The sequence below is a fragment of the Microtus ochrogaster genome, chromosome 18 (assembly GCF_000317375.1).
Source record: "Microtus ochrogaster isolate Prairie Vole_2 chromosome 18, MicOch1.0, whole genome shotgun sequence".
NCBI lineage: Eukaryota > Metazoa > Chordata > Mammalia > Rodentia > Cricetidae > Microtus > Microtus ochrogaster.
This window is the reverse complement of record NC_022020.1, coordinates 28,326,382-28,333,667: the sequence shown is the minus strand read 5'-3', so window position 1 is coordinate 28,333,667 and position 7,286 is coordinate 28,326,382. Positions and strand designations below refer to the sequence as shown.

The 7,286-nt window shown below is 43.4% G+C and overlaps 1 pseudogene; it reads left to right on the top strand.

Annotated features, from left to right (window-relative positions):
- Positions 1-5,817: 5,817 nt before the first annotated feature.
- LOC101985149 lies at positions 5,818-7,015 on the top strand (annotated as a pseudogene).
- Positions 7,016-7,286: the final 271 nt, after the last annotated feature.

Genomic DNA, 7,286 nt, shown 5'->3' with positions numbered 1-7,286 from the left:
TTGACATTTCATGTAAAAATGGTCTCCGGTGCATTGTCCCCACACTCCGCAAACTTCCTTTCCGTAACTGTAAGAATACCTGGGACAAGTGTGATGGTTCATCTTAAATGCTAATTTTTTTGGCATTTAGAAGTACCATGGAGACAAAACTCCACGTGAGGGGTTCTCTGGATTGGGGTACTTGGGGTGGGAAGACTCACCCTAAAGGTGGGTGACACCATTTCGTGGGCCGAGGTTCCAGACTGAATAGCAATGAGAAAGGTAGCTAAGAACCAGCACTTTTCACTCCTGTCTCCTGACCGCAGACATGATGTGATGTCATGTTCTTCACACGCCATTCCCACCATGAGGAACTGCACTCTCAGACTGCAAGCAGAAATAAACCCTTCTATCCTGAATTTCTTCTTTCAGCAATGAGAAATTTAGCGCAATAATCAGTATCCTAAAAGAGGAGTTGTTGGGACTCATGATTTTAAGGGATCTGCCTGTCATCAGTCAGACAGAGTTATCGTTTTTAGGTTTCTGGAGATAGGCCGAGGCGTAGGGGGTGGTGACACATCACTGCAGGTGTGCACAGGGTAGTGAAACTATTTACCTAATGGCCAGGAGGTGAACAGAGAAAGAGGCTGGGGATCTGTCCTGTTATTGCCTTCAGGGGCATGCCTTCAATGACCCAGAAGTCCTCCCTGCAGGACCCACCCCTTAAAGGTTCCACAGCTTCTAACAATGGCTCAGGATGAAACCTTCCAGACAGGAGGCTTCAATGGGCATTCTACATCCAAACCATAGTTCATCTCTTAATTAACCACGCTCAAGATCCCTACTGCAGAAAGCAGGGTTTAAAGCAGCAGCGGCATACAGCAACTGGTATAATCAAATAGAATTAATGGGGAATGATGTATTTGTCTAATAGTGTATCTGCCCAGCAACCGTGCACTCTAGTCCTAGAGAAGACATTATTTGAAAAAGCATCAAACCCCTGGACTCAATGAAAATACCTCTATCCAATAAAGGCCCTATGTAGATTGCAAAGATTTTTTTTATTAATATTCCCTAAGTATCCTTTCTTAAACTAGGTAGAATTTTATGTTATTTTTCTAGCAGCCCAAAGCTCCCATTGCACTGTAAGTTGTACAATGTAGGCCAATGAAAACTATTTAAACAGAAGGAAATACTACCCATTGGAAGTAATCACGGCTCTTGGACAAGCCATTTGTTCCTAAGGCATAGTGGTAATATGTACCTATTGTACCCTTTCCTAATAAGAGCCCAGAAAGCAGGCATTCAGTGTTTCCCTGAGCTCAGCCCATATTTACTATACTAACCGTCCCACACTGCACATTCACGGGCAATTACCCAGATTCTCACAATGTCCATCCATTCTCCAGGGGAAAGGAAATCCAAACACAACACTAGGCGCAGAGTAATCATTCAACAAACACTGCCAATTGGCTGCTTAATTGACGGGAAACTGCTTTCCTCCCATCCAGCAAAGAAGGTACTCATTAGCACGCTGGGCCAAGGAATCATTAAACTTCAGTAAGGCTGGGATTCACTTTACATGCGCTTTCGTGGGCTTACCTGCCTGCTGGAAACTGGCTTAGGTAGGAAAAACACCGTATGTCTCAACTTGTGTTAAATAGTAAGAAGAATTGGATGTACAACATTTGGTCTTCTGTTAACTGTATGGTAATTGGATCACCACGGAATAAATTAGGAACTTTTATCCCAAGATAAAGGGGTCGTGTTTTTCACTTGGGTTTACCTTCAACTGTTCCATAGCAAACCAGCACCTGGTTCAGGCCTAGCATATGATATTTAATAGGTAATTGTCGAATGAATCTGTTGTTAGTGAATGAACCAGGCAACAAACCGAAGTGTTGAGCACAGTTTGTTCTTCAATAGTGTCTTCATACATACACAAATCTCCTCAGTGGTTAGTCACGTCATTTTGGCATTGCGTTGGTGCCCTGAGGCAGATATGACTTGTGATCTACAAATGAAATGCAAACCTACCAGAAAAACAAGTACAGCTAGCACATTCTGCAGACAGGATAGGATGAACTGAATTTTTCATTTATGTGTAAGAAATTTTTACCACTGATGTTAGGCCTTCCTTACAGGTAAAACAAAAGAGATTAATGCCTGTCAAACTGGTATATGAGTCTGTAGACTTTTGGTAAACATTAGCACAGTGTTCCTAAAGTTTCTTTGCTTCTCTGTAAATGCCTCAGAAAATAAAAGTGCATTATTGTTTTATAAATCATGAGAAACACTAAATTTACCATAATTTTTAATCTCTCTGGATGTGTGATTCTGGAACTGATGAGATAAGCCTAATTTTTTTTTTTTTGAGCTGGTTTCCAAGAATAATCACTGCCTGTCACACTTGCTGTGAGCATACAAGGATCAGAGAGAAGTGCCACCGGGAAGATTTTGTCAATGTAAACAGTGAGGGACATTTCAGAGGTGGAGTCAAAAGTGGTTTGCATGGTTAATCTTTGCAGGGCCTGATTTCAAAGACTGTGCCCGCCCATGTGCAGTGCATTGGTTTTGCTGGGAAACTGCTTTTATTTTCAACTATCAACGCAGCTTCCTAATTGTCTTGCTATTAATTAGCTAATGATACAGTGTAAGTGAGATCAAAGTATTCAAGATGAAAGGCAGATTTAAAAAAAAAAAGGAAAGAGGCTAATTAGCTTCCTACAGTCCAGTATTTCATTTCTTCTTAGTGGATATAGCAAGGCAGAAATCAGAGCTGATCAAATAATCAGACAGGGGGAATTAGAAACCCCGTTTAGATTGTCAAATGGCAACTGTAGAGTCTAAAGGGCACGTGCATTGAGGGTGGGGGGAATCTACACGCAGAGAGCAGGGACTTTTGAGCACAGGCTACCAAAGAGAGTCTTGAAAACAGTGTTCTCTGAAGTTTAAGAGTTTTGTTGAATATGCTGTCCTTTCATGGTGAAGAGTTCAAGTCAGTGACAAAAGTCAGTCATTAATCATATTTCAAAAAGATGATGATGATGTTGCGTGCACACTTGCATGCGAGAGAGAGAGAGAGAGAGAGAGAGAGAGAGAGAGAGAGGCCTCACAATCAGTTAATCAGTTCCTGGATCTGCAGGATCTCTGGAAAGCCTGCTCCTCTTTGGTCCATTCAACACGTCCTCAATAATTAGTCTTTTCTTTAACTCTCACATACAATCACAAGCAAGTATTAAGGACACCAATTAACGTAGATGACCCTGTTTGCTTGCTTGTAAATGAGAAAGCTTTGCTTCCACATCAACTATATACCCATGCAAACGGAGGGACCCACAGGCATTGAGTTTTGATGTGTGGAGTAAGTGGATTTGCCTACTCACCTAAAACAGGTCCTCTTGGAGGGAGTTCCACAACCGTCCTCCTGTCTGGCCAATTTCAGTTCCTAGAAACATGGGTGCCCCACAAGACGCAGTGTATCCAGCCTAAGTGGAGGGACTGAGGAGACACCTCTGTCCTGATCTTAGCTGACTCCACACTGTGCCTGTCCGAGAGCTTTTCAGACCCCCATTTCCCAGTCATGTCTGCCTTGGCAGCACCTTGAGAATTTCCTATGACCCTAACCTCGGCCCAGAGGTACAACTAAAACATCTGTCAAATGGATAGGCAACACCGTGTTATCATGTTCCCCAGACCTGAGCCTGACAGGGATGTCACTATTGATGGGATGTTTTGCCTTTAGACATGCTGCTCTCCAGAGATGCAGTACCAAGACTATTTTTGCATCATTATCCCGTACTTGATCACAGGCTTCAATAAAGGACTCTACTTTGGGGGACTCTAATTTGGCCACATGTGCCTGGCGATCTGTAACTTTCTTGTCTGGACTATAACAAAACAATAGATGTGAGTTTTATGAGGAAACGATGAATAGGAAAAGTAATCGTTTGAAGTTGAAGTGAAGAATTCAACTCACTCATTTTTAGCAGTTAAAAAAAAACTGAATTCTTACCATGGTTCAGACTCTGGAAGATGCTAAAAGCTTTGCCTTCGCTGTCTCTCAAGTATATTAAATTCTCAGCAAAATATTACCTGGAAATTATTGACAGTAGAGGCCATAAGAGCTAGAAGGAACAGAAAAGGACAGTGAAGCAGTCGAGGACATGAGAAGTAGTGGCCAAACTCTCCCAGACCTGAGCTCTCTCTGCTGAGGAGGATTTGCTCAGCGGCGTCCACACATCCTCTGCCCTCCCTCTCTCTCTGCGCTTTCCTTGACATCCCCAGAAGTTTGACAGACCCAAGAAAGTGGAACAGCCAAATGGGATACAATTCGGCCATTTGATGGCCTTAGTCACCTTTTGGTTTAATTGCTCCTCCCAGCCCCCCAAAAGTTTCAAGTGCACTACATATTACAATATGTCAAACATAGCATTAGGGATTCAATAGTTTACCAGAGGCATCTGGTGTTGTGCCGTGGGGTATCCCCCAATAGGACAGCTAGACCCGTGGGTTGGTAAAGGGCACAGAGATAAACCACTCTGGAAATGGTTTCAGGAAACAGTGTCTGCACTGAGCAATGAGCAACCATGTAGACAGAGCAACTGCACATGCGCAGTCACTTACATAGCGGAAGCTATGGACTGTGACCGGTCAGCACATCACCTCGAACTGGATAGGGAGCACTCATACCACCATACTGCTCTATGCAGGAGAAACACACAAAAGGACATAGGAGAATACGCACTCATATGCAAGCCAGCTTCCAGCTACTCAGGCTGCTTCAGAATCCAGTGTTCCTATTTCAGGAGCATGGCCGGTCGTGCTTCTTATGCAGAAGTGCAGTGTGCCAAGTAGACTGACCTCCAGGGCACACCTGCATTTTCTACTGCATTTCTGCCCATGGGATGTTCTCAGGAAGGGGAAGTACACAAAGTTTGTAAGTTGTCTCGCAACAGGGAAGCTACAACGGTAAACTCAACAGTGTGATCATGGAAAAATGTGACCACACAGACCAAAGGTGCCAAGCGAGGAGCCCAGAAGGTCTAGAAAATGTGGCTGATTATTTTCTAAAACAAAACCTTGACGTTTTGGAATAATTATAGATTTATAGGAATGTTACAAAAATAGTAGACAGTGCCTATGCTTCCCTGAGCCACTTGTCCCCAGTGTTAACATGGCCACGGTACTTTGTAAAAACTAGGGAATTCACACTGGTGCAACACTTTGAGTTTTAATCATTTATATTTCATCGTGTTTAAACACCTGCTTCCTATTCTAGGACCAATTCGATCTATTATATTATACGTGGTTAATTAATTTTGACGAAGGTGTAAGCATGATTAAATGAAGAAAAATAATCTCCCCTCTCTCTTCCCAGACAGTAATGGAACAATGGAAACCCACAAAGAAGAGCAGACCTAGTCGGAGCGCCACAGCTTACGTGGAGAACTTGATGCGGGGCATAGATGTGAATGTAAGCTGTGAGCCCTCCAAACTCTGACGAAAGCAGATCTTGGCGTCCTGAGACTAGGTAGGATGATCTTCTGAGCAACCTATAAATGAAATCACTGATGCATTGCAGTTCATCAACATTAAAAATAGTTATTTTCAAAAGGCATTGCTAGGGAAATGAAAGCAATGTTTTATTTTATTATTTTTATTAATTTTATCATGTATTTTACATGCTCAGCACAGTTTTCCCTTCTTCCTCTCTTCTCATCCCCTCCCCCCTCTCATCTAGCCACCTTCCCATCCATTCCTCCTCTATCTCTGTCTCCTTTCAGAAAGGGCAGGCCTCCCATGGGTGTCAACAAAGCATGACACAGGGGGTCTGAGAAGGTGAGCTGACTCTTCTCACCTCTGGGAACGTCAGGGTCTGGGAAGCGGAGAGAAGCCTGGCAGGTGGAATTGGGCCAGTTGCTGAAGCTCATTTTCTCAGCCCACGGAAATTTTTACATTTTGTTTTTTGCCTTACAATGGCTTCCATTCACAAATTACTGGCTGGTACTTATATTCATAGAAACTTCCTGAAGCCAAGGGCTGCCTTGCATCCATTTATGGGTATTCTCTCCATAGACTTTTCTTCCAGTCATCTTCAGGAACCAGTGGCTTCTGCTGACAGAGTCTCCCAGCAGAAGTCTGAAGAGGTTTTACAAGAGGACCAGCACAAGGACGTTGCTGGGGATATCACTTCCCCTGACAAGGCATCTGAGCTCAGTTTTGATAAAGCGATCAGAGAGGAAGCAGTGGAGCATCTCAGGCGCCTGAAGAATGAAATTGGCTCACTGGATAGGCCCAGAAGGCCGCCCACTACAAGAGGTCCAGGTTGTCTGGCAGTTTCGTGAGAAAGAAGATTTGGAGAAGTGGATGGTGACTTCTGATAAGACAATTGGAGGCAGGAGTGAGATATTCTTGAAGATGGCCAAGAACAACCAGAGTGCTCTGCTCTTTGGAACTCTGAGCTCTGAGGCCCCTCAGTATGGAGACAGTAGCCAGAGTGGCTACTGTGCCATGCTATCCCGGGTTCGAAGGGGTTCTTTCGAGAGGAGGCTGTCTTACGATTGGTCCCGGTTCAATACTTTGTATCTCCGAGTCCGTGGGGATGGCCGGCCTTGGATGGTGAATATCAAGCAAGGCACAGACTTTATCCAGAGAAAAAGTCAAATGTACAGTTACTTCATGTTCACCCGTGGGGGGCCCTACTGGCAGGAAGTCAAGATTCCTTTCTCCAAATTCTTCTTCTCAAATCAAGGAAAGATACGAGATGTCCAGGGCCCACTCATCCTTGACAAGATCTCTTCTATAGGATTCACCCTGGCAGATAAGGTGGATGGACCGTTCTTTCTGGAAATAGATTTTATTGGTGTGTTTACTGATCCAGCCCATACAGAAGAATTTGCTTATGAGAATTCTCCAGCTATTAGCCCAGGACTTTTCAAATAGAGAACTGGGGGCAGACTTGAATAAAATTGAGTAGTGGTCACAAAATACAAAAATAAAGCTTTTCTGTCTCCCCCCCCCAAAAAAAAACAAAGCATGACACATCAAGCTAAGGCAGGAGGAAGGAATATTTTAATTGCCATACCCCGCAAAAGGGCATATCTAAAATACAGGCAGAAGTCTCGAGTGTTTAAAGTAAGAAAACCAATTACCCAAATTAAAACAAAAACATACACATAAAACCATGAATTGCTCAGATAGTTTAATAAAGAAAGTATAGACTTAGAAAATACGATGTTCAACATCCCTAGCCGTCAGGGGAATGCATACTAATGTCATGGGCTACCTAGCAGAGTGATTAAACT